Source organism: Podarcis vaucheri (assembly GCF_965113315.1).
Source record: "Podarcis vaucheri genome assembly, chromosome: 17".
Classification (NCBI taxonomy): Eukaryota; Metazoa; Chordata; class Lepidosauria; order Squamata; family Lacertidae; genus Podarcis; species Podarcis vaucheri.
The window spans coordinates 20045688-20073643 of record NC_138755.1 but is presented as its reverse complement, the minus strand read 5'-3'; the positions used below and the strand labels follow the sequence as shown (position 1 = coordinate 20073643).

The following is a 27956-nucleotide window of genomic DNA, read 5'->3' as shown; positions in this document are numbered from 1 at the left end:
TGCTGCAAAGAGGTTGTCTTGTGTTTGTTGATGCAGCACATTGGTTTTTTTGGATACTGAGCAATAGGCCAAGCTTTCCCTTTTTTAATCATGATTTTTATTGAGTTTTCCATATTTCATTTCATTTTATCATACGTATCATACATATCTCGAGCCTACATCACTACTGCAGACGAGTAACGACTTCCTTCCGTCACTCTTTGACTTTCCTACTATTTTAACATATTTATTACATTTCTATAATCACTTCTTTACCATATATAATCATTTAACAATCACCCTTTCATTTGTAAATTAGCTCCTTCTTTCCACATTACAAAACATTTCACGTTAATGCTACAAAAGTTTTAGGTTTTTACAACTTTCTTTCAAATAATTTATAAATTTGCTCCAGTCCCCTTGAAATCTTTCGTCGGGTCGATTCCTAATTTTCTCCGTCAACTTCGCCAGTTCCACATACTCTACCAGCAATAGGCCAAGCTTTCCATAAGCTTCTTTGAAGATATTTAGGATGGTCTGTAGATCATCCTACGAGTGTGCACACGCTACGTTGTCATCAGCATAAAGCTCTATGACACTCCTTTGCTATTTCCTATTGATGCAAACACATGTTGATACTCTTCCTTTCCATCTAAAATAGGTTTTACTTCAAATACCCCATTTCCTAAGAAATAAAGAGAAAACTTGTCTTGAAGGTTCGTATACACGTGACAATATATGCTCTATTTTAAAAATGGGTGGAACCATTTGCTTCTTCAATTACTTGGATATTATGTGTACTCAGATGTCTTCCCCCTCTGATCCCTATAATATGTGAATGTAGTTGGAAATTAATGAATAAAAACAGCACTCTGAAAGAAGAAATCCCACTCAGAAGCAAGGGTCTGTTGATCTCTCTCTTAAAAGCCTCAATTTGCATGATTCCAAAAGCTTAGCTCTTCAGAAGAGGTAATATTACCAGAACTGATGAGTTTGTTTGGACTGCTTGAGTAACATGTAATAAAGAATTCAGACCAGAGGCCTTGGTCTACTGAGTCACTGGTAATCACTACCTGTGGGAAAGCTCAAAACCATCACAAAAGGAGGTAACTCTGAACCTTTTGCTTTTTAGATCTTGTTCCCCTCGGGACAGTGGGATTTTTACTTCCCATTTAAACGGAAATCAACCGGTTAGGAAATTGCAATTCAGTCCTGTCTTCTGATCTTTTTGTTTTCACAGAATTCTCCCATCATCAAAAGAAACAAACAATGGTGTTCAGTCACATTTAAGCTTATTTGTGGATAATTCATAGCCAATCCCTTCCGGTGGGACGTCGGTTACTAATAACACAAGGACTGCTGAAACAGCAGCCCTGTGGGCATCTTTCATCTAGGAGCCACTGAGTGAGAAAATGGTTGGCAGAAAGGAAGATCTGCCACTTCATTCACTCCTGTTCAGTCTTCTCTGTAAGAACATTCTCATCCCATCCCTCGGGATTTTGTTGATGGCTTTCACCTCCCCTTTCTGTGGGAGACTTCATGCCGTCAAACACAACTGTGTTTGCCAATAAGAAAGGGTTTAAGGACCACAGAGCTGTAAATTGTTAAAGAAGGCACAGCTAGGTGCCTTACCTTTAAAGGTAAAGGTAAAGGGACCCCTGACCCTTTGACCGACTCTGGGGTTGCTGCGCTCATCTCGCTTTATCGGCTGAGGGAGCCGGCGTACAGCTTCCGGGTCATGTGGCCAGCATGACTAAGCTGCTTCTGGCGAACCAGAGCAGCGCACGGAAACGCCATTTACCGTATTTTTTGCTCTATAAGACTCACTTTTTCCCTCCTAAAAAGTAAGGGGAAATGTGTGTGCGTCTTATGGAGCGAATGCAGGCTGCGCAGCTATCCCAGAAGCCAGAACAGCAAGAGGGATTGCTGCTTTCGCTGCGCTGTTCTGGCTTCTGAGATTCAGAATATTTTTTTTCTTGTTTTCCTCCTCCAAAAACTAGGTGCGTCTTGTGGTCTGGTGCGTCTTATAGAGCGAAAAATACGGTACCTTCCCGCTGGAGCAGTACCTATTTATCTACTTGCACTTTGACGTGCTTTCGAACTGCTAGGTTGGCAGGAGCTTAACCTTTAGGGAGGAAGTATTGTTTGTTTCCGGTTCCTCTCTCATCTCCCCCCCCCCCCCGCGCTTTGAACCATGTAAGCTGAGCACACGGCTGGGACTTCAGACTCAGACCACGTGTCTGAGATCAACCTCTGTATTTTGTAACCAAGACTACCTTGCCTGTGTTGTTTCTGCTGTAAGCATTGAACGATACATGAGTGAGATGCCTATGGCTACTGTAAGTAAAGCATTTAAACTTACTTAAGTTTGTGATCTATTTGAGAGGAGTAAAGGTGGGGGAAGCAGCGTTTTAAGCGCCTAACACTGGAACGTTAAAGGTCTAACAATCTATATTTCCCGTGCCTTGCTGCATAGATCTGTGTTTTACACTCAGCTGGGGGCTGTTTTGGCTAAAGAGTGAGTCAAGCCCTGCAGGCTTTCTTGAATTCAGGCAGCCAGCCACACACGTGGGACTTCAGAATTAACTGGTATTCCCCAGTTATTTCCCAGCATTTTCCAGGGCACTGCTGAGTCTAGAATTTTGGGACTGGATAGCCAAGCTTTGTAATGGCCTGCCTCCATCGCCCTGGAATTTCCTGTGATGAAGTGTGAGCAACCATCTATCCTAGAAAAAAGGGTGTTTTTCCTCTTCACCGCTCATGGTTTCAGAGTTCTGAGAATGAACTGGAATCCCAAGTGCCTACACTATAAAAAGACAGGAAATTACCATAGTCCAGGACTAATGGAAAATATAAGACCGGTGCATCTTTATCAGATCTTTGTAAATAGTAATTACTCTGCTTGCAGGGTATTACTGTGAATGATTTCCTAGTGGAACAATAATCACAGGAACATTCAGTACATTTCCTTCTGTATGGAGTGTAGATGTCTGCGCAAAAAATAATCAAAGGCAACTTCTGAAGTTGCTATGTTGCAAAACAGGTCATAGCAGCACGGAATCCTAAACAGATCTAGGCCTTTGTGCTTTAGGGATCACTTCCTTTCCCATCAGTCCCCATCACATGTGGCTATATTGATTTATTTACGGCAGTCATATGTCACCACTGATCTCTAGATAGGTTAGTTACAGCATTAATAAAAGCTTAAAATACAAATATCAGCTGCAAAACAACAAAAACCAGCAAGCTTAAGCCATTTCTGGCATGCAAAAAGGGGAGAGAAACAGATCTCATAAGTGCCCCCAAAGGGACGGGATCTTTATTTGCCCAGGAAGACACATTATGTGACCCATGAGAGCAGCAAAATAAGCAGACTGTATAACAGTGATAGAGTAAAATCAGGCCGAATATTCATTGACAACAGCAGGCAGGGCAAGGGTTGGCATGGCATTGGATCCAGGATCAGTTGATAATTCCAGAAGCCCCATGTTGATGGAATGGATCCACTGGGTTTGGAACGCTTCAAGCTTGTGTGATGGGAGCCAACCAATGTTGAACCTTGCCATGGTGCAAGCCAAGCAAGGAAGCTCTCACTGGGCGACCCAGGTGCAGATTCCTACCAGGCCGATACCTCAAGCTTAGGAGTGCTGTGGTCAATCCTCCTCTCAGGTCCCTTATGGGGGCACCCATACTATGTTGATCCTGCCCAATACCATTTCCGCCCTCATACAAACGTCATTCGCCTAACAAAGGAAGGCCATAATTTCAATGAGGGAAAGGTGGTGGTGGGGGGACCCAATGAGGTCAACCAGCGACCCAAAAATTGCTCAGTGAAGCCTCTATCCTGTGGGTGGGAAGGCAGGAAGCTCTCAAGCAAAACAGCCATGAGTTCTAGGGGCCACAGCAAAGGCACCCCACACTTACTGGGCACGAAAGAGGTTTATACAATGCACCCAATGCATTTAAAAGGTAATTATCTAATATTTTTCTAATTATCTAATGCGCTCAACCACACACAATAAAGTTTAAAAACTTAGACTGTATTACAATAAAAATTCTAGAGCTTCAGGTATCTCATGAAAAACCTTTAATTAAACTAGAAGCAGCCACAACGCACAATGATTTGAAAATAATAAAAACCAAGGACCACTTCTTAGATCACCGAGATCAGTTCTTGGTTGCCATTTTCAAAGGCAACACATCTGACTTCTCGGTAAAGTCCTCTATATAATATTATACTCACAAAGACACGTACTGATAGACATTCCCAATGGCTGCTCTCTAAATCAGAAACTTCCTCTCCTTCACAACTGCATTCTGCACAACTGCAAAGCCTAGACATATTGTAGAAGCTGTGTAAATGTTTTAGCGGGTTTCTATGAAAAGGCAGAAATGTGGAGATTATGGAAGGAATTCAATGTCACGCTAAGTTCCATCAGCGCAAGGATTTCAGTATGCCAGACAGAATATTGCCCCCCATCCTCCCCCCAATATGCTGTTCTGGGAGTTCTCCTGACCACCACCACCCAGTCAATTTTGGGGACACTGCCAAAGCAGGAATCCTTGTTGCGCAAGCACAAAACTTTGCACAGGGCTTCTGCTGATGGGATGCCTTAAGTGAATCCCACTCTATTTATTTATTTAGTGAATTATTATCTCACCTTCTGGCCTTTAACAGGGGCTGAAAAGCAGCTCTCAAAACATTTAAAAATCAAAGGGGCAACCTATTCTCACACATGCACAGCTGCAAATCCCAGGAGAAACTGGAATGTGGCTCAGAGGAATAGTCTCCCCCCCCCTTCCCAGCTGGTCCTCAGCATGCGTTTGTTGCTCCATTCATTTTCAATATCAAAGGGGAAAATGGTTTAGTTGCTCATTTGGTAAAATCACATTTAGTTCATTACACATTTGTTTCTGCTTATTTTATCCGTTTCATGTTATTTTTGCTACCTGCTGCTTTCAATAGGGGACCAGGCTGCCAGGGCAAAAGGACCTTACTGCCCACATCCATTTCCCAGAGCTCAGAGGGTTTAAGTTGCCAAAACATCCCAGTGATGTGGCTTTGCTCTATTATAGTCTATGGGCAATATAAGCACCCCACTTTTCTGGGGTAGAGGGTTTGGGAATCCCTCACCCACACCTGAATTGGGTTCTGAATTTATACCAGAGGGATTATGAAGCCATACAAAATGATAGCCCCCCATTCTCCCCAAAGTTCTGGGGGTTCTCCTGACCACCATCATCCACCCAATTTTAGGGAGACTGGGAGGTACCCAACTTTTGTAACACTATATATGGCTTGAGCTCTGACCGACACACACACACTTAATTTTGGGCGCAGAAAACTCTCCAAAAGGAGTTTAGCATGAGAAATCAGGGATGTTGTTAGGCAATGGCTCAGAGGGGCCCAGGTCATCTACATCTGTCTCTCCCCCCACCCCACCCCCCACTTTTTAAAACTTAACACACTTTTCCAAATGTTGTTTATAGGGTAGGTGGCATCACCTGTCACACACAGTCTTAAATTCCCAGAAGCATCTCTATACATGTAAACCAGCATGTGCAAATTTTAGGCATCTTTCCGCCACATGGGTTTATGCCCCGGGCAAGAACCTAGTAACGTCCCTGGAGGAAAATGCTGTCTGAATCTACTTTGGTTACCTAGCAAGATATTGCTGTCTTGTGAAGAAGGCACAACAACACAGGGCCTTTCAAATCTCCTATTATTCTGGAGGCGGTTGGAGGATAAATGGCACCAACAGATTGAGGTTGAATCCTGACAAGATAGAAGTACTGTTTTGGGGGACAGGGGGCGGGCAGGTGTGGGGGACTCTCTGGTCCTGAATGGGGTAACAGTGCCCCTGAAGGTGTGCAGCCTAGGAGTCATTTTGGACTCACAGCTGTCCACGGACAAAATAAAAAAAATCCTTCCAGTAGCGCCTTAGAGACTAACTACCGTATTTTTGGCACCATAACACTCACTTTTTTCCTCCTAGAAAGTAAGGGGAAATGTCTGTGCGTGTTATGGAGCGAATGCCTGCGGGTGGCGGGGGGGGGGGATCTGCTGCAGTCGTGAGCAGAGGATCTATGGTTCCCCTTCCTTCCCTCTTCCGTGGTTACAAAGCATGGAGCCACATGGATCCTCAGGATTTTTGCACTGGGCTAGTCCAAACACACTGTCAGATCACATGTCTGTGGCCACAGCATGAACCACAAAAATCATATATCCACTATTTCATTTAGAATATTTTTTTCTTGTTTTCCTCCTCTAAAAACTACGTGCGCGTTATAAAGCTTTCATGTGCATGCACAATTTTTTTATTTTGTTTCGACTATGGCAGACCAACACGGCTACCTACTTGTAGCTGTCCACGGAGGCACAGGTCAGTTCTGTGTCCAAGGCAGCTGTCTACCAGCTCCATCTGGTACGCAGGCTGACACCCTACCTGCCCACAGACTGTCTCGCCAGAGTGGTGCAAGCCCTGGTTATCTCCCTCTTGGACTACTGCAATGCGCTCTATGTGGGGCTACCTTTGAAGGCGACCCGGAAACTACAACTAATCCAGAATGCGGCAGCTAGACTGGTGATTGGGAGTGGCCGCCGAGACCATATAACACAGGTCCTGAAAGACCTACATTGGCTCCCAGTATGTTTGGTGCTGATCTTTAAAGCCCTAAATGGCCTCGGCCCAGTATACCTGAAGGAGTGTCTCCACCCCCATCGTTCAGCCCAGACACTGAGGCCCATCACCGAGGGCCTTCTGGTGGTTCCCTCAGTGCAAAAAGTGCAAAAAGTGAAGTTACAGGGAACCAGGCAGAGGGCCTTCTCAGTAGTTGTACCCGAGTGGTTCCACAGCCCTCCTATCAGATGTCAAGGAAATAAACAACTACCTGACTTTCAGAAGACATGTGAAGGCAGCCCTGTTTCCAGAAGTTTTTAATGTTTGTTGTTTTATTGTGTTTTTAATATTCTGTTGGGAGCTGCCCAGAGTGGCTGGGGAGGCCCTGCCAAATGGGCGGGGTATAAGTAATAAATTATTATTATTATTATTATTATTATTATTATTATTATTAGTCTTTAACTTAGGGTCCTGCCATACAAGAAAGCACCATTGACTCAGCAAGGGTGCAAACAGTGAGCCGCCCTCAATGGCTGCTCTGAGAAGGCAGCAGAGTTAATTGGGGAGGTCAGCCATATATTTGTGGAGGGGAAAATGTTTGTTTCGAACACCTCGTCAGCGGGGATGTCATGGTTTTAATGAGCCGCTCGTTTACTACGTTGTGGGGTGGGGGTGCGCGAGGGTCCTTGCCAGGAATAGAGCAGCCTCTGTACAATCCCAGGGTTTAATTAAGGAGATGGAGCATTGGATTGTTTCAGCCAACTCTTGTGTAATTCCATCCGCTCTGAACTCAACAGGACAGGAAGCTCTTGACAGGGCACTTGGGGCCTACATCTGGAAACAACATGTTTCAAAGCTTCGAGAGAGGGGGGAGAAAGAGGGGGGGAATAACATGCAACGAGGGACAAGGGAGCAATGGAAAAATCTGGGTAGGGAAGCAAACTCACCAAACAATGGGCGTTTCTTTGAAAGAAGCATTTCTGGGGTGCATAATTGGTACCGCTGGATAAAATGTTTGTCTAGGGGACGGGGGAAAGAGAGACAGGGGTTCGTATTCCTACAGTAGTTGAAAAGGTTCATGCATCCAGGGCTGGCTTCTATCATGATTGGGAACAGGCCAGTCCTTTGTTCGGTGCTACTCCAGCCTGTAAAGAAAAAAAGCAGGCAAGCAGACACTTTTTCAGTCATGAAAGGTTGGCTTGGTCCCAGAGGAGTTTTGAGAGCTACAACCTCCATCCCGCCTCCAATACCTTCAGGATTTTGTGGCTGTTGCTCTTCGCTTGCTCTAAGTTCTGCTGGCTCCAATCTCCCTAGAAATATAATGTTCACATTTCATACTCTTCGATTGGTGGCTTCCGTACTACAAATCTCACAATTCTACATGCACTTGCCTAGGAGAAAATCCCATGTTACTTCTGAGTAGACATGCTTAAGTTTGTGCTCTAAAATGTTAAGTTCTCGGCCATCCTTCATTAACATGAATAAGCACCTATAATGAGTTCTGGATAAACCTCCTTTGTGTCAATACAGAGGATCAACCTTTTAAAAACATTTACCCCTGACTTAATTGGTTTTATTTTCTCTTTTCTGGTTTTCCCTTGGTCAACAACTACAGTGGGCATTTTGTGGAGAACTGTAAGCAGAGCCAACAGTTGTTGATGTTTATAGTGAAGTACCGTATTTTTCGCTCTATAACACGCACCCGACCATAACACGCATGTAGTTTTTAGAGGAGGAAAACAAGAAAAAAAATATTCTAAACGAAACAGTGGATGTATGATTTTTGTGGTTCATACTGTGGCCACAGACATGTGATCTGACGGTGAGTTTGGGGTAGCCCAATGCAAAAATCCTGAGGATCCATGTGGATCCATCTTTGTAACAATGTTTTTGCACCTTTGCGGCCCAAGGCAACAGTGGGTGCGTAATTTTTTTTGGTACAAACTGTAGCCATGGACATGCTATGTGACCTGATGGTGAATTTGGGGTGACCCAGTGCAAAAATCCTGAGGATCCATGTGGATCTGTGCTTTGTAACCACGTTTTAAGTGGAGGGAAGGAAAAGCACTCAAGGGACAAGGAACACACGTGGAGCAGGCTCTGCTTCTCTCTCCCCCCCCCCCCCTTAGCAAGCTGAAAAACTTTGCTGAAGGGACAGAGAGCCTGCTTGCTTTAAAGGAGCCTGCGGGACAGGAGCTGCTTACACGAGTGTAAGTGGCTCCTGTCCGGTAGGCTCCTTTAAAGCAAGCAGGTTCTGCTTCTCTCCCTCCTTAGCGAGCTGAAAAACTTTGCTGGAGGGACAGAGAGCCTGCTTGCTTTAAAGGAGCCTACCGGACAGGAGCCACTTACACGAGTGTAAGCGGCTCCTGTCCGGTAGGCTCCTTTAAAGCAAGCAGATTCTGCTTCTCTCCCTCCCCCCCTCCCCCCCCACCCTTAGCGAGCTGAAAAGCAAAGCGGGAGGACACTGAAAATCTTGCCTGCTGTTTCCAGCAAAGTGAGAGGAAAGAGATACAGAGAGCCAGCTTGCTTTAAAGGAGCCAACCGGACAGGAGCCGCTTACACTCCTGTAAGCGGCTCCTCTCCCACTTTGCTCCTTTAAAGCAAGCAGGCTCTGCTTCTCTCCCTCCCCTCCCCCCTTAGCGAGCTGAAAGAGCGAGAGGGGAGAAGAGCCGCTGAGTGGGGAGGAGGGAGAGAAGCAGAACCTGCTTGCTTTAAAGGAGCCAACCGGACAGGAGCCGCTTACACGAGTGTAAGCGGCTCCTCTCCCCTCTCGCTTTGCTCCTTTAAAGAAGCAGGCACTCTGTCCCTCTCTCCTCCCCATTCAGCGGCTCTTCTCCCGCTGGAAACCACGGAGGAGGGAAGCATTCGCTCCGTAACACGCACAGACATTTCCCCTTACTTTCTAGGAGCAAAAAAACGCGTGTTATGGAGCGAAAACTACGGTATATTGTCTCCCTGCTTATTTAATTTATATGCAGAATTCATCATGCGAAAGGCTGGACTGGATGAATTCCAAGCCGGAATTAAGATTGCTGGAAGAAAGATCAACAACCTCAGATATGCAGATGAGACAACTCTGATGGCAGAAAGTGAGGAAGAATTAAAGAACCTCTTAATGAGGGTGAAAGAGGAGAGTGCAAAATATGGTCTAAAGCTCAGCATCAAAAAAACTAAGATCAGGGCCACTGGTCCCATCACTTCCTGGCAAATAGAAGGGGAAGAAATGGAGGCAGTGAGAGGATTTACTTTTTTGGGCACCATGATCACTGCAGATGGTGACAGCAGTCACGAAATTAAAAGACGCCTGCTTCTTGGGAGAAAAGCAATGACAAACCTAGACAGCATCTTAAAAAGCAGAGACATCACCTTGCCGACAAAGATCCATATAGTTAAAGCTACGGTTTTCCCAGTAGTGAAGTATGGAAGTGAGAGCTGGACCATAAAGAAGGCTGATCACCAAAGAATTGATGCTTTTGAATTATGGTGCTGGAGGAGACACTTGAGAGTCCCATGGACTGCAAGAAGACCAAACCTCTCCATTCTGAAGGAAATCAGCCCTGAGTGCTCACTGGAAGGACAGATCGTGAAGCTGAGGCTCCAGTACTTTGGCCACCTCATGAGAAGAGAAGACTCCCTGGAAAAGACCCTGATGTTGGGAAAGATGGAGGGCACAAGGAGAAGGGGACGACAGAGGACGAGGTGGTTGGATAGTGTTTTCAAAGCTACCAGCATGAGTTTGACCAAATTGCGGGAGGCAGTGGAAGACAGAAGTGCCTGGTGTGCTCTGGTCCATGGGGTCACGAAGAGTAGGACACGACTAAACAACAACAAAATATGCCAGAGAAGGGACAGCGCCACCAGTTTTAACTGATTGTGTATATTGAATTTTCTTCTTCTGAGTTGTGATATCGCATTCTCCGATGCATCAAAGTAGTGGCAAGCCAGAAAAGTGTCCGTGGTCCAGACAAGCCTTGCAGTGGTGGTCAACAAATTGCCATGCAAATGGGGCTTGGCATGTGGTATTCATGCCAATGTTTCACCTCCAATCTGTTTCACATTTGAAAACCATATGGCACCTATCATTTCACTCCCATCACCCCCTTAACTCTCCTTTGACCCTCACAGACCTTCACTGCAGAGAACCTTTTTTTTAAAAGCGGGCAGTGGGGGTGGGAAGAGGTCAGGATTAGATTTCTGTCTGTTGTCAATTAAATCATATACCTAGCACTAACCAGACATTGCTAGGATACATCGCTACAAAGCAGTGCTTCTCCACAAAGACAGAGAGAAAACATCCCCCTGCATCCAACCTGCTCCGCAAATCTTTCCCATCCCTCTGGCCTCATTTGCATGTTGAAATTTGCGAGGACTGCATTATCCTCCCTTCACCTCGTTATCCTGGCTAAACGCATTCCCCGGTTCCACTGTCTGCAAGGTCACATGAGGGGATTTCGGAAGGCTCGTGATTCCAGTGGACGGGGTACCACAGACCAGGGCAAAAGAGCATCTTCAATCCAAAACAGTAGCTGTACTGAGAGTGCACAACTTCGATCTGAAGGTGGTGGGCCACATGACTTGGGGACCCTCAATGCATATAAATAAATAAACAACCCTGCACATAGAATGCTAGATTTTCTTTTAGGCAAGAAAATCTCTTCCCCCTGGATCATGCAGGGATTTTGCTGGTAATGTGGGAATACATTCAACCATGTGATTCCCCCACCTACGTCCTGAAGTCATTCAGACCAAGAACATTTTTACCATGTGATCTAGTGTTTGTTTAGGCTAGCTCTTAGCAGAGATTGGCTTGGGTCTCTGGACAGATTCCTTTCTGTACAGCAAATTCAAGGTTCCTTAAGTCATATTCTTCCTGTACTTTGTTTCCTCCTTTGCCTCAGTCCTCCTCCTTCTCTTTGCTCTACACATATTTGTCCTCAGGCAGCCACTTTTGTCAACAAAGTTCCCAGCATTGGAGAATCGTTATTTCCTATTTTTCTAGGAAAAGAGGTGCCAGAACCCACCACAGACGCCTCCTTTGTTCTCTCATAATGGCAATGGCGCCCACCTGAGAGGTGCCAGAACTGAGTTCCAGCCGGGGAAAAAGCCCTAGTTTCAGGGGATTGTGAAGCCCACCTCAAAGTGAGCTTTACAGGCCCCCAAATTCTCCTCCAGCTCAGATTCTTCTTCCCCAAATTCTTCTCCAGCTTAGATCAAAATTAAGGCAACCTCTCCCCTCAAAAAACCCATGTTCGGTTTATACTTTTAAATCAATATCAGTCATAAATATACATCTCACTCCTAACCCCACAATACAAAAGATGCCATTTCAGAAATATTACTACGGGTTCTCATTCAGAAACGCCCCCTTGAACACACCAACATTTCAGCAAGCATTTCAAAAAATACTTCCTGTGAATTGTTAACGTTTCAAAATATAGAAACATCACTTGAGAGAGAAACACAAAAGCTTAATTTGACAGCCTGGTTTGTTTGCAGAGATAATATATGCCAATTTGGAGAAAGAAGACATGCCACTGGCTATTTAAGAAGGATTCGTCCTGATTTGTTTGTGGGAAGATTAGATGACGTCATGTCAAGCAAGTGTTATGAAGCACCCTGAGACCTATGGTTATAGGTATCCAAATTTACCGTAATGAAGAAGAAGAAGAAGAAGAAGAAGAAGAAGAAGAAGAAGAAGAAGAAGAAGAAGAAGAAGTGTTGCCTCACTCTTTACGGTATGCATCTCCTTGTCGTGAAAAGTCCAATCTTTTGAGAAATCACCTTTAACTGAGCAGCCTGAATTTGCCAGGATGTGGCTGAATCCGACCCAAAACCGAGGACAGTCTGGAAGCTCTCTTAACATCTAAAAACAACCAAGTCAAAGACAGGGAGGCGTGCAGTTCCTTGGCACATGACATTGTGCCAAGTGTTTAAAAAGGCTCTGAAATTACCTTTCTGTCTAATTTCCTGCTCACTCAAGCCCATTAAGATCTCTCTCCCTGTGGAATTTAGCCAGCATTGGATTGTTGTCTTGGAAAAGCAGGCCCGACTTACATCGTAGGAGCCTACACAATACAAAACACTGCTGCTGTATGTAGGTTTTATTTTATTTGTTTTTTATCTTATATTTGGGAAATGTACATCCAGATTTTTTTCATTTAAGTTTTTTTGGGGCCCCCAAGAGAGTGGGGCCCTAAGCTATAGCTTGTTTAGCTTATGCATAAATCTGGCACTGGATACACTTCTGATCAGCATTTCTAGCCTGGGGAAGTAAGCTTTTAATGTGCATTTGTTTCCTTGGCTGTTTGTTTTTAATGATCTATTGAATTTCGTTTTGTGTTCCTCCAGTGACCAATATGTTTCCAATGAAGCACCATGGTTGCTGTTTTCCAGAGCTGAATGTCTTGCCTATTGCCAGAGATATAATGTTAATTAATTCAATATACTTTAGGAGGGGGAGGGGCAGAGGAATAAATTTCCCGCATCTACATAAATGTTAACAGAATCCAAAAAATTAAGAGATGTGTCTCTTTTGATCTCTTAGTCTCATCTTATACCTGAATCAAACATTTCCTAATCTGACCGATGCTTTCAACAAGCTGAGAGGTACGTCGTTATAGTTCCTATTATGTTTTTATAGGGCTGTGTGAGTTCTTAAGTGCAGCAACCCAATTTTTAAAATGTTTTTAATGGTGGATGTTTTATCATGTTTTTAATATTCTATTGGGAGCCGCCCAGAGTGGCTGGGGAAGCCCAGCCAGATGGGCAGGGTATTAATAATAATAATAATAATAATAAGCAATTCTAAACTTCTATCTGATTTGATAGTGCCAGAAAAAGGCTGCTCCTGGTTCAAAAGAAAGTCATTTCCCCAACTTTTTCAAGTAACTGGGACAATATTCTAACGTAACCTTTGGGTTATATAAAGGTTGCGTTCATAAAAGTGAGAAGGGCTTTTCTTACCTATATAATTTTTAGAGCTGTGCAGATATTTTTTAGCTCTCAAACTTTGGTTGGTTGGTAGCAAAATGATACTCAGCTTCCCCAAATATATATATACTGGGAGAGAAAAATATATTTCTTCTGAATTTTTGGGAGAAGGTTGCCAACTTACCTTACTGAACTTTATTGAAAGGGCCAGAGTTTTCCATTCCCCAAGCCTGCCCGTCTTCTTTGTTTTGCTTTAAAAAGTTCCCATGCTGCCCACATCAGGACCAGGCTGTCTTCTGATAGCTGTCCTTGCTTGGAAGCCATTACTCCCGAAGGTCTGTCAGGAGAGATAGCCAGCAAGAAGCAGTGAGAGATGGCTTCTTTGAAAAAAAGCGCTGAGCCCTCCAACATTTCTCCGATGAAAATAGGGACGTCCCATTCCACAACGATAATTTTACTATTGATGCCCCACACACCTGGACTGGGTTTCCCCAGCCACTCTGGGCAGCTTCCAACATATTTGGAAACATAATAAAACATTAAACATTAAATAAACTTCCCTATACAGGATGGCCTTCAGGCGGCTCGGGGGTCAGATAACTCCATAAAGGTAAAGGTAAAGGTACCCCTGCCCGTACGGGCCAGTCGTGTCCGACTCTAGGGTTGTGCGCCCATCTCACTTAAGAGGCCAGGGGCCAGCGTTGTCCGGAGACACTTCCGGGTCACGTGGCCAGCGTGACGAAGCTGCTCTGGCGAGCCAGCGCAGCACACGGAAATGCCGTTTACCTTCCCGCTCTAAAGCTGTACCTATTTATCTACTTGCACTTAAGGGTGCTTTCGAACTGCTAGGTGGGCAGGAGCTGGGACCGAAAGACGGGAGCTCACCCCGCCACAGGGATTCGAACTGCCGACCATGCGATCGGCAAGCCCTAGGCACTGAGGTTTTACCCACAGCGCCACCCGTGTCCCATGCCAGATAACTCCATACCCTCCAACATTTCTCCAATGAAAATACGGAAAGAGGGACATTCAGAATCTGGGAAACAGCTTCTCTAAATCAGGGACATCCCTGGAAAATAGGGATGCTTGCCGGGACTGGGAGTGACAGTTGGAGCTTTCACAAACTCTAACCGTCTTGGAACCTTGAAGAGCATCGCTCCTCCTCCATCATCTCTTGTGCATCTCCTGAGAGACTCACTGAGCAACTCACTTCGCCATTAAGATGTACGTTTGTCCTTCCCAGCCAGAAGTCCCCCAATGTAGCAGAAATTATTGTGTATATTGTAATTGCTTATTTATTTTAAAATTAAAAAACATATTATTCCATGTAAGGCCCAGGTTTCTAATGTAACACCTTGAACAATCCTTGCTATTTTCAGATAGGCCTGAACACCTTGTCCCCTCATTGTCCACCCCCAAGGAAATTTTCACCTGTTTGATCAAAATTCTTTTGGATCTCCTGGACCCGTCATAGGGCTTTCAAATCATTCATTGGGGACTTAAGGGTTTATGACTTTCCCCCTTCCCCATTCCACTCCCCGATAAATTTGTTTGGATCTTAATTAAACTGTCTTGGCTTATCTCATGAGACTTCAGTGACATAAAAATCGAAGTACAGTGCTACCTCAGGTTAAGTACTTAATTCGTTCCGGAGGTCCGTACTTAACCTGAAACTGTTCTTAACCTGAAGCACCACTTTAGCTAATGGGGCCTCCTGCTGCTGCCGCACCACCAGAACACGATTTCTGTTCTCATCCTGAAGCAAAGTTCTTAACCTGAAGCACTATTTCTGGGTTAGCGGAGTCTGTAACCTGAAGCGTATGTAACCTGAAGCGTATGTAACCTGAGGTACCACTGTATGTAAGAGAAGAATGAAGAAGACTTGTGGGGTATATGCAGAATGAAAAGGTTTTTATTGAAAATCATTTGGTGCTTTCTCTCTTCCCTGCTTTACTTGCTTTCTCTCCCTGCTTTTTCCCTCTCATTCAAATTTTCCTGATTTCTTTCTTTGCTGTGCATATGTAGAGGCCTGAATGTGTAACAGATTCATTAACAAATACGTAGGTTTTAACTGAACCTTTTAGGGTGGGTTTGAAATTTCAAGGGTTGTGTTGAAGGGGAGGGGAAGGGAGGACGGAAGACTAAGTTGGGATGAATTAACATGTGATAAGTTGTTTAATTGCAATGGTAATGGTTAGCAACTAAGTACTAAACCTATTGTACATTTTGTAAAGTTGTCTGTTCTCTATGCATTCAGACAGCTCTTAAGATATTTATTTTTATTTTGTTTTTAAAATTTCTATATCGCTTTATATTTTTAATAAAAATCTCAAAGCAGTTTACAGCATATTAAATCAATAGAACAATAGCCAGGCAATGTTCCTCCGGCCTCTTCAGTGGGGCTGGTGAGTGTGGGCCTGACCCCCTAGGCCAGGTGGAAAGGGCCTTGCAGGGAGCGACCTCCACGACTCACAGCCAGGAGATGTTCCTCCGGCCTCATGAGGAGGAATTGTTTAATTCATGCAATTGTTTAATTGCAATGGTAATGGTTAGCAACTAAATACCAAACCTACTGTACATTTTGGAAAGCTGTTTGTTCTCTATGCGTTCGGACAGCTCTTAAGATACTGTAACCAAATCTTGCTCGATGGTTCCTGAGATCAAGGAGCTGTTTTTCATCTATATTTGGATACAATCAGATGGCATTTTGAATCAAGATGGCAGACAGAACCTTTCAAAACTACAATGAGTTTTTGTTTTCCTCGAATTCCAGAAGGCTGCTATTAACATATAAAGCTAAATAAGGCCTTAGAAGCTTTGCCTATACAAAAGTTTACATTTGTCCTGAATTTCTGTCTGGGTGCTATTGCAGACCCTCCAAGTTTCCCTATTTTCCAGGGATGTCCTTGATTTAAGGAAGCCGTCCCAGTTTCTGATTTGATCCTGGAATGTCCCGATGTTCCTTAGGACGTCCCTGTTTTCCTTGGAGAAAAGTTGGAGGGCATGGAGTTATCCAACCCCCAAGCTGTCTGAAGGCAATCCTGTATAGGGAAGTTTATTTAATGTTTAATGTTTTATAGTGTTTTTTATATATGTTGGAGGCTTCCCAGAGTGGCTGGGGCAACCCAGTAAGATGTCTGGGGTATAAATAGTAAAATTATCACTGTGGAATGGGGCGTCTCTATTTTCATCGGAGAATTGTTGGAGGGTCTGCTGTTGGGTGGCAATAGAGTAGTGCAGCCTCTAAGAGATTGAGATTTGAGTCTAGTCCAAGAGTGGTATGAAGGGTGAGTACCTGAGAACAAGCCTTATCATTGGTGCTCCCCAATCTGTGGGATGTTCTCTCAGGGAGACACACCTGGTGATACCTTTGTCAGTTTTAGGCACCAGACTAATCCAGGCCACTGGTTAATAAATGATGCCTATGGTGGTGCTTGCCTTTTAGTGGTGTGGGTAAGACTTGGCCCTTATTGTTATGTTGCTGGGTGAGCATTTGTATACAGTGGTACCTTGGGTTACAAACGCCTCAGTTTACAAATGCTTCAAGTTACAAACTCCGCTAACCTGGAAGAGTTACCTCGAGTTGAGAACTTTGCCCCAGGGTGAGAACGAAAATCATGTGCCGGTGGCGCAGCAGCAGCAAGAGGCCCCACTAGCAAAGGCACGCCTCTAGTTAAGGAAAGTTTCAGGTTAAGAACGGACCTCCGGAATGAATTAAGTTCGTAGCTAGAGGTACCACGCTATTTCTGTATTATCACTGTTTTAAAATTTTCTGGGTTTAGACTGTTTTTGTTTGTTGCACTTTACTTTTGTCAAACTGGTTTGAGACTTTTTATCATTTAAAATAACTGAAATTAATAAATAATAATAATAATAATAATAATAATAATAATAATAAGTACCAGGAAGCTTTGGATTCAAATTTTGCCTCACCCTTCAACAAGCCACTACAGCGGTACCTCGGGATGTGAACGGGATCCGTTCCAGGAGCCCCATTTGCATCCTGGATAGAACGTAAGATGCAATGGCGCATCTGCGCATGCGCGGGTCGCATTTTGCCGCTTCCGTGCATGCGCGCGACATCATTTTGAGCATCTGTGCATGCGTAAGCGGCAAAACCCAGAAGTAATGCGCTCTGTTACTTCTGGGTTGCTGCGGAGCACAACCCGAAAGCACTCAAGCTGAAGCACATTCAACCCGAGGTATGACTGTATCTTTAAGTTTCAGGTCCTCAGTTGGGAATACTGATGTTGTTCAGCAGGTCACTGTAAAGGTTACATGCCAAATTGCTCAATACCACGTGAAGGGAGCCTGTGACCCTCCATGTTGGATTCCTTCTTCTGCCCGCCCCAGCCAACATTGCTAAAGTCCAGAAATAACAGGAATTGCAACGCAGTAACATACCAGAGGGCCACAGTTTCCCCACCCTTGTTCTGTACCTTCTTAATAGCACTGCGGATGCTAAAATGTTCCTCTTCTCACTTACAGATCCAATGTCACTAAATGAGGAGATCACAGAGGCCAAAAGCCCTTCGCCCAAAGCTGGCACAAAGGATTTGCACCAGACAATAAGGGCGCCTGATGCGTCTCAATATTCCACGTGCCCTCTCTGTTTCAGAACTTTTGGCAATATGCTATATGTAAACCCTTGTTTACATAGCTTCTGCTTTTCTTGTACACAGGACTTGTTGGAAACCAAGGCTGAATGTCCTTGCTGTAAGAAACCTTTCCATTCTGTTTTTCACTCAAGAAAGTTCAAAAGGCGCCCTGAAGACCTCTCGTCCCCAAGGCACGCAAAAGGAGATTCTTCACCCACCAAAAAGCACCGCAGAAGAGAACATGCTTCCTCGCGTTCCAAAAAGCACCCAGAAAAATGCCCTTCTGTACCTTGCTGTTCTGGAGATCGCCTCACTCGCCCCACTCTTCCCAGCCCTAACTTGGAAACACCTCTCCTGCCTCCTCCTTCTAAGGACCCTGCAAAAGACAACCCATTCCTAAGTGAATTCACAAAACCTCAGGAGTCCTGCCACTCGCCTTTCTTAAGGAAGGCACAAACTCCAGGCCAGCTCTTCGAAAAAGCGCTGCAAAATGAGACTGCACTCAACTCTGCTCCAGATTGGATGGCGTCTGGAGACGGTCTTCACTACAGAACAGTATCTGCCAATCTGTCTAAACCAAGCTTTCTGGAAGCTGCCTTTTTGCTTCTTGCTTCTGGGGCCATGCTGTTCATATGTATTTATATCTATTTCCGTTTCGTCCTCATGCATAAATAATTAAAAGACAGTTTTACTTGTGGAAATAACAGACTCTAGGTGAAGGCCAGAGAACTGCCGGGGTGAGGGAAGGAGCATAATGATTTCTGAGGAAACATGCCGTGATATGCGTTTGATCCTAAGCCTCTTCATGTGCTGTGTTTTTAGGTATACGCCTAAATGTGTGAATGTGGCAGTCCAGGTATTTGGAAACATATCTAACATACACAGACATTTAACACTGAGCCAGGGTTGGCTACAGTTCAGTGTATGCTCTGTGGCAAAACCCTCTCCCCTCTGCCTTCCCCAAATCTGAGAAACATCTGGTGAGGGCCTGCTCCAAATTCTTATGGAGACCCGATTAGCGTCCACATAAAACAGTCCTTCTCAGGAGCAACCCCGGGTATACTAGGACTCTCTGCTGAAAGAAATCCGTAAAGTCCTGCTCCCCGCTGTCATTTGGAGCCAGGTAGCTCTTCTTCTTTGTGAAAAGTTTTTTATCACTGCACTCAGCATGGCCTGCTGGTTTTCGAAATGGCTGTTGTTTTACTATTGATTGCTAACTTAGGGTGGATCTAGACACAGGGGAAAAACCTGCCATAAATAAGTCAGAAATTTGATCAGTTTAACAAAAGAAAAAAATCTCTATGGAAAATCACACATTTTGAAATTCCTGTTCTCTTGCGCCATCTGATGTTGAATGTTTATAGTGCATTAAATTTGCTGTTTCTTCACTAATGGAGCTGAGTCCTTACTTTGTTGCTATATATGCACACCAGTTACTTGTATAGTGACAAATTTTAAAAATTAATAACTGAGAAGTCAATTCTCAAGGGAATTGGTGGAGAGCAGAGTGGCAGATTCACATCCAGGCCCTATTGCCTCACACTGGCCTGGGCAGAAGTTTGTTTCTTGCTTTCCACTAGATGAAAAATTAGGCTATTGGTGATGGGCCCGAGTGTTGACCTCCTGCGGGATTTGCAGTAAGGCTACAATCCTATTATTTGCATGTTTTAAATTTTAAATGGTTTTGTTCAAAGAAGTAACAAAAGCAAACAATAAATGTTGCAAACAGACACATGGAAAAACCAAATGAAAGTAAATAAACAGGTTAGAACGCCATCAGCAGAAGGTAGCAGACACCAACAGAGGCCCTGTGGCAGAAGAAGAGGCCCCAAAATGCACGCTGGGCACCCACATCTGTAGCCCAAGTCTGCGGCTCTGACCACGTCTAAAACAAGCTGTACACCTTTTGACAGAAGAACTGGTTACCTGATGATCCAGCAGTCCTTTTTCAATCCAGATTCACTTCCTATGTTTTCCCACATCCAGTCACTCGCAGCTGATAGGTAATTAGTTTATGGTTCCCAATGCATCCTTGTTGTTGTTTAGTCATTTAGTTGTGTCCGACTCTTCGTGACCCCATGGACCAGAGCACGCCAGGCATTTCTGTCTTCCACTGCCTCCTGCAGTTTGGTGAAACTCATGCTGGTAGCTTCAAGAACACTCTCCAACCATCTCTTCCTCTGTCGTCCCCTTCTCCTTGTGCCCTCTATCTTTCCTAACATCAGGGTCTTTTCCAGGGAGTCTTGTCTTCTCATGAAGTGGCCAAAGTCTTGGAGCCTCAGCTTCATGATCTGTCCTTCCAGTGAGCACTCAGGGCTGATTTCCCTCAGAATGGATAGGTTTGATCTTCTTGCAGCTCATGGGACTCTCAAGAGTCTCCTCCAGCACCATAATTCAAAAGCATCAATTCTTTGGCGATCAGCCTTCTTTATGGTTCAGCTCTCACTTCCATACATCACTACTGGGAAAACCATAGCTTTAACTATAGCTTTAATGCATCCTTAGGCTCTGGCGAAAAGGGGAGATAGAGAGATGAGTGCCATCAGTCTACTGATGCACAAATCTCTGGACAGCAGAGTGACTGAAAAGCATACGGGGACAATATGGAACCCTGCAGCACCTCATAAGTCGATGGCCCTGGAGGAGAACCACTATCTGGGAGCTGCCTCCCAGGAATGACAAAATCTGTCAAAGTATCTTCTTATCCTCCTGTGAGATGGTCCAGAAGGATACCATGGTTGATGGTATGCAACACCAAGAAGGAGAGATTCAGGGTTGCACTCCCCGAATGTCCATCTCTTGGGGTAACTCATCCACCAAGATATTGAATCAACCAGACTTAAAAGTTTAAAAAATGCAATGACTTGGGCTACATTCATGAATATACAATGACAGTGTGTTTGGAAAGAACTGTATTCCTTCATTTCCACCCCCCTCCCCAGTCTAATCCTATTTAAGCACAATTTGTAATTTTAAGACACTTGTAAAAGAAATTTAAAATCTAGGATTAGCGACTAACTAGGTGCTTATGTAATATCCTTTCAGGTGCATTCATTTGCCAAACAGATGGCTACGGTTGGGCTTTTGGGGAATAACAGGGGAAAGGGGTTGTGTTTGAGGGCTGGGATTGGGCGAAGAAGGGGAATGGTTTTTAAAAGTCAAGAAACAGTGAATTATCTTCCCAGAGAATTGGGGGTCCCTACTAAAGCTGTCTGAAATACTCAGGTGAAAGCAGAGCTGGAAAGCTTCCAAACTGCTGGAAATTCTTTTCCTGGAAGCGGAAAACACTGTGCATTTAAGGCTTTAACCCTCTGCATGTTTTAATACTTGATTGGAAGCTGCCCAGAGTGGCTGGGGAGACTCAGCAAGATGGGCGGGGTATAAATATATTATTATTATTATTATTATTATTATTATTATTATTATTATTTGCTAGTACGTACCTGCAGAGGGATTCTTGTCCAAATAAACATGCATAGAAGAAGAAGAGTTTGGATTTGATATCCCGCTTTATCACTACCCGAAGGAGTCTCAAAGCAGCTAACATTCTCCTTTCCCTTCCTCCCCCACAACAAACACTCTGTGAGGTGAGTGAGGCTGAGAGACTTCCGAGAAGTGTGACTAGCCCAAGGTCAACCAGCAGCTGCATGTGGAGGAGTGGAGACGCGAACCCGGTTCCCCAGATTACAAGTCTACCGCTCTTAACCACAACACCACACTGGCTTTCTTTGCATAGCAATGAACTGTTCAAAAGAGACAAGAAAAAGCCTTGCTAGCTCATTTTCAAAAGGTCCTTTCCAATTGCTTCCAAAGTGTATTTGACGGGGGTGGGGGGAGTCCTCCCGGATGCTACATCATTTTTCAATTGTTCAATAGGCACAAATTCTTGGATCACTGCATAGCCCACAGAGGAAGAAAGAACAGGCTATTCCAATGTGTCTGAGCTTCCTTACGCAAGAATATCTTGCCATTTCTACCAGCTGCGACTGCACCTGCTGGAGAAGGATGAGTCGATCAGCTTTGGACAGCTGCTGCATTTCAGACAGGCAGCAAATCATTTGGCTCCATGTGCATCATCACCTTTTTAGGCCAGGGGGAGTTGTTCCTTTATTAACCTCCTGAGGAAATAACAATAAGAAAAACTATAACTATAACAGGAATCAGGAGGTGGGCTAGAGGAGCTACAAGCAGCTACATTATCTTTTTTTAAAAAATGATTTTTATTAAGATTTAAGAACACCACCACCACCAACCAACAAAGACATCACATCTTATTACATATATCCCATTTTATGCTCCATAGAGCTGTTGACTTCCGTCTTTCCCTTCCAAAAGTTTTCTTATTCCTATCTATAATTCACAGTTTCATTGATTAAACATTACACCATGACATAAGTTTTAATTCAATCCTGTCAACGTTTTCATATTTCTACAGTTCTCACTTATATATACCATAAATTTACTCCATTCTTTTTGGTACTTCGCCTCCTCCTGATTGCGAATTCTGTGTGTCAATTTTGCCATTTCAGTGTATTCAACCAGCTTTATCTGCCATTCCCTTAAAGTCGGAATCTCCTGTAACTTCCACTTCTGGGAGCCAGTGTGGTGTAGTGGTTAAGAGCAGTAGTCACGTAATCTGGGAAACCGGGTTTGTGTCTCCGCTCCTCCACATGCAGCTGCTGGGTGACCTTGGGCCAGTCACACTTCTGTGAAGTCTCTCAGCCCCACTCACCTCACAGAGTGTTTGTTGTGGGGGAGGAAGGGAAAGGAGAATGTTAGCCGCTTTGAGACTCCTTAAAGGGAGTGAAAGGCGGGATATCAAATCCAAACTCTTCTTCTTCTTCTTCTTCTTCTGGGCTATCAAAACTCTGGCTGCTGTTGTTGCATACAGATATAATCTTTGATCTGACTTCTTAATATCTTCCCCCACCAAACCTAGCAAAAATTCTTCCGGCTTTTTTGGAAAAGTGTATTTAAACATCTTTTTTTAACTTGTTATAGATCGATTCCCAAAACTCTTTTATTTTGTTACATGACCATCACATGTGATAAAAATCGCCATAACAAGGAGCTACATTATCAACCTCTTCACAGTTCCCGACCACCACCCCTGAATTTGCAAGGTAGCTGCAAATTTGACTGACACAACAGCAAGGAGCGGAAGGTGTCCAATTCTCTCCCTTTCGGCTGTTTGCCATTCAAAAACTGGGGTGCCTCTCATCTGCTTTCCAGCCACCGGGAGAACGATACAGTGGGACCTTGGTTGTCTAACTTAATCCATTCCGGGAGTCCATTCAACTCCCAAAATGGTTCGAAAACCAAGGCACAGCTTCCAATTGGCTGCAGGAGCCTCCTGCACTCAATCAGAAGCAGTGTTGGACATTTGGCTTCCAAAAAACATTCACAAACTGGAACACTTAGACTTCCGGGTTTGCGGCATTCGGGAGCTGATTTGTTCAGGAACCAAGCCGTTTGACAACCAAGGTACCACTGTACAGGGACTGGGATCCTTCTCCCACTGAGAGGGGGAGAAAGAGGGGCATCTTAAATAATAATGAAGTGAATATAAAAAGGTAAAGGGACCCCTAACCATTAGGTCCAGTCGTGACCGACTCCGGGGTTGTGGCGCTCATCTCACTTTATTGGCCGAGGGAGCTGGCGTACAGATTCCGGGTCATGTGGCCAGCATGACTAAGCCGCTTCTGGTGAACCAGAGTAGCACATGGAAATGCTGTTTACCTTCCCGCCGGAGTGGTACCTATTTATCTACTTGCACTTTGACGTAATTTCGAACTGCTAGGTTGGCAGAAGCAGGGACTGAACAACGGGAGCTCACCCCGTCGCGGTTTAACCCGCAGTGCCACCCACAGTGCCACCCACATCCCTGAAGTGAAATTGTTGTTGTTGTGTGGCTTCCAACAGATACAAAACACCATAAACATTAAACATCAAAAACTTCCCCTTTGCAGGGGATGTCTTCTAAAGGCTGTATACAGTGTATACTGTATACAGTGGTACCTCAGGTTACATACGCTTCAAGTTACAGACTCCGCTAACCCAGAAATAGTGCTTCAGGTTAAGAACTTTGCTTCAGGATGAGAACAGAAATCGTACTCCGGCGGCAGTGGGAGGCCCCATTAGCTAAAGTGGTGCTTCAGGTTAAGAACAGTTTCAGGTTAAGAACGGACCTCCAGAACGAATTAAGTACTTAACCCGAGGTACCACTGTAGTTACTTATCTCCTTCACTCAGGGATCGCATAACTTCATAACCTCCAACGTGTCTCCAATGAAAATAGGGATGTCCTAAGGAGAAGCAGGACATTCTGGGATCAAATCAGAAACCTGGACAGCTTCTGTAAATCCGGGACTGTCTCTGGAAAACAGGGATCCTTGGAGGGTCTGGAAATATTGTTGTTGTTTAGTTGTTTAGTCATGTCCGACTCTTCGTGACCCCATGGACCAGAGCACGCCAGGCACTCCTGTCTTCCACTGCCTCCCGCAGTTTAGTCAAACTCATGCTGGTAGCTTCAAGACTCAGGGAGTCTTCTCTTCTTGTGAGGATAGGTGGTTTTTATGCATTCAGAGGAGGGACCTGGGTATCTCTTGCTTTTAGCAAATCAATATCTACATATTTTTTATTTAAAAAAATATCTCCTTTCCTTTCCCTCACAACCCCATTAAGAGATTGGCTGGTTTCCCCTGGACTAACTCTCTCAAGTAGCGTTCTCCGCTGATGAATGCACAGCCATGGTTTTTGCTTACGGTCCTAAGAGGAACAGTAACTCCACATGACCCCAACTTAGCCTCACGCCCCGTAGCGCTTCTTCTGCACGGAGCCAGGACTTTAGATCATTTTCAAACAAGTAACAAATATGCTTGTATGTCAGCTTCTGAGCCAAGAGAGGTTAATCAGAGGCTTTTTCCTTAATCGTTTAAATACAGGCCAGCTGTAAGCCTGCAAAGCCAGATCCTACGTTACTTCACAAAAATGTGTATGGAAAACTTTTCGCTTCTTTGGGCGCAGAGATCTTAAATGTATTTATTCTTCTGCCTTTTCATATTTTTCTGCGCTTCTTCCCAACTTCCTCCTCCGTTGTTCATTCCACCTCTGCCTCAAAGCCTGCCATTTTGGCTTGGAATGAAATTGCAAACAGACCTGGTGCTGAATTCTGAATGTTTTGGTCGCAAGCATGGCTGTAAAGAAGACCAGTGGCTTTTGGAGTGAAAAGAACTTACTTAGGCCCAGTTCAGATGCTCAATGGACTTCTGTATACACACCAAACGTTTCAAGAACCCCCAGACACCCCCAAAAATAATCCTGGGAACTGTAGCTTACCCTTCACAGAGCTAAAATTCCCAGCACTCTGAACAAACTTCAGTTTCCAGAATTCTTTGTGCTCTAAAGATACTTTTAACATGTTATATATATATATATCATACAAGATTATAGCCTCCAACATTTCTTTGAAGAAAATAGGGACATCCTATTCTATTCTATTCTATTATTATTATTATTATTATTATTATTATTATTACTATTACTATTACTATTACCCCACCCATCTGACTGGGTTGCCCCAGCCACTCTGGGAGGCTTCCAACTAATAATAATAATAATAATAATAATAATAATAATAATATTAAAAAAAAACATTAAAAAACTTCCCTATACAGGGCTGCCTTCAGATGTCTTCTAAAGGCTGTGTAGTTACTTATCTCTTTGGCTTGCATAACTCCATAGGCTCCAACATTTCTCTGATGAAAACAGGGACATCCTAAGGAAAAATGGGACATTTGGTCTGGCAGGCATTAAGGCTACTTTGCAGATTAGCAGCGCTTGCCTGCTTCCTCATGCTCAATTTCTAAATTTCTGTATTTATAAATGTAGTGCACTTCTTGGAGATCATCTGTCGCCAATATTATTTTTTTCCTTCCCCCAAGAACTATGCCTGTAACAGCTGCCTCTGGAATATCTTTACCGCTCACTCCGGAGAAGTGAACATGTGGTTCTTTTCTTTCTTTTCTTTACCCCCTAACCAAACGAGGCCAAACTGCAGTCACTTGAAGGGCAGATATTTCTCGAAAGGGGGCCTGTGTTCTGTGAAAACTGAGATGCCCGAGAGCACTCGCCAAAATCTTATTTACAGTCTGCCGGAGCTTTTCAGAAGCAGGTAATCTACAGTGCATCAGGTCACCCGAGTGAAATAGAAGCCTAAAGAGAGATAACTATCCTTTTGAACCAACCAATTTCTCATGATTCTAGAGAAGTGGGATTATTGGTCAGATCCGTCTCAAGGTGTCTGGAATGAATCCACTCGAGTGTGTCCCAAAAGAGTGTGTGTGTGTGTGTGTGTGTGTATTACTGGAGGTGGAAGGAGGGAGTAGGGTTCAATGCACAAAAGAAAATTGCTTTTAACAGAATAAGCAATATCAGAATACCTGTTGGCAAACAAAATAGACAAATACCAAGCCTCAGTGAAGACTAACAGCCTAAGCTACTCACTTCTCCCTAGGCTTTCAGCCTACTCAAATATTATTTTAAGCCACCATGCACAAATGAAGAGACATTTAAATGCCACATGTCTTCTACTGAAACTCAACGAGTCCAGAAATTATCTCACCTAGTTTAACGGGGGGTGGGGGGCACACTGGGTTGAATGGTACATTACACCGCAATATGACATTTGAGTCTTGATTGATCTCCAGAATTATTTTGTCAGAGCACATTTCCTCCAATTGTTATAGAAGCCACACCTTCCATGGTACAAGAATCTCTTAGACTGTTTTATTTTGTTTTCAGTCGTTCTTAAATCGCCCGGTGATGCAAAAGCATTCAGTGGGTATAGGATAAATTTTCTTAATTAGTCAATCAAGTTAGCCGACTCTCCCTCAAAAGTACAGGCAGAACTGCTTCCATAAGCCAATTAGACACACAAGGTCTTTGTTGTTGTTTAGTTGTTTAGTCGTGTCCGACTCTTCATGACCCCATGGACCACAACAAACACTCTGTGAGGTGAGTGAGGCTGAGAGGCTTCAGAGAAGTGTGACTAGCCCAAGATCACCCAGCAGCAGCATGTGGAGGAGCCGGGAAGCAAACCCGGTTCACCAGATTACAAGTCCACCCCTCTGAACCACTTACACCACAACCTGCTCGTAGCAGGGCTATGGGTTGTTCTCTCCAGCATTGAGGAGAGCCTCGAGGACCCGGTTCCCTCTGCCAAACTTAGAGAGGGAAATGAAAAGTGGAGGGGTTAGGTTACAGCAACAAATGAGCTTTCAAGTTCTTTAAACAAAGCCGGCAAATCCATTAAGAGAGACAGACCGCTGTGTTTAGTCTGAGGATCGCATGGTTCCTCTATGCAGCAGTATTTCATCCTTTTACGTTCCCACTTAATGGAAAAGGAATACAGAGAGAGAGAGAGAGAGAGAGAGAGAGAGAGAGAGAGAGAGGAGCCATTTACAGTATCTTCGCTGCTTCTTTTTCGTTCTCTAGGTGTTGGGTTGGAATAAACGACAGCAAAGCTTCCCTTCATCTAGGCCCAGTGCTCAGTAGCAGACTTCCAGGGGGAGGGGAGGTTTTCCCCCACGGCCGCTGCAAGACCGACAAGGCACTGACAGCAGAGATACAGCTGGAAATGCCTTTACTCATCCCTCGAAAGAGCTTGTGAAACCCAGCCACTCAAATTCCTCTCAGAAGACTATATAGGAAGCCCGTGCTGACGCAGCTGGGGGTACAGATAAGGGGTGTCCTCTCCTGACCCTAACTGGGCATGACATTCTGCGCTACCTTCACATTTGTGGAAAAGCAGGCCACATGACAACAATCTG

General features: G+C 44.3%; 2 long non-coding RNA genes across 3 annotated transcripts; one reads left to right on the top strand and one right to left on the bottom strand.

Moving 5' to 3' along the window:
- Nucleotides 1–256: 256 nt before the first annotated feature.
- On the bottom strand, nt 257–14649 carry LOC309522117. 2 transcript variants are annotated; one of them, XR_014214857.1, is made up of 5 exons: nt 14518–14649; nt 13714–13866; nt 7547–7744; nt 4223–4355; nt 257–664 (listed from the first exon to the last, which is right to left on the bottom strand). It is a non-coding gene; the product is annotated as an uncharacterized lncRNA (long non-coding RNA). The 2 variants fall into 2 exon arrangements; XR_014214858.1 differs by lacking the exon at nt 257–664 and having other exon boundaries at nt 4050–4355; nt 14518–14647.
- Nucleotides 14623–19519, top strand: LOC309522141. The gene is made up of 2 exons (XR_014214900.1): nt 14623–14753; nt 18018–19519. It is a non-coding gene; the product is annotated as an uncharacterized lncRNA (long non-coding RNA).
- Nucleotides 19520–27956: the final 8437 nt, after the last annotated feature.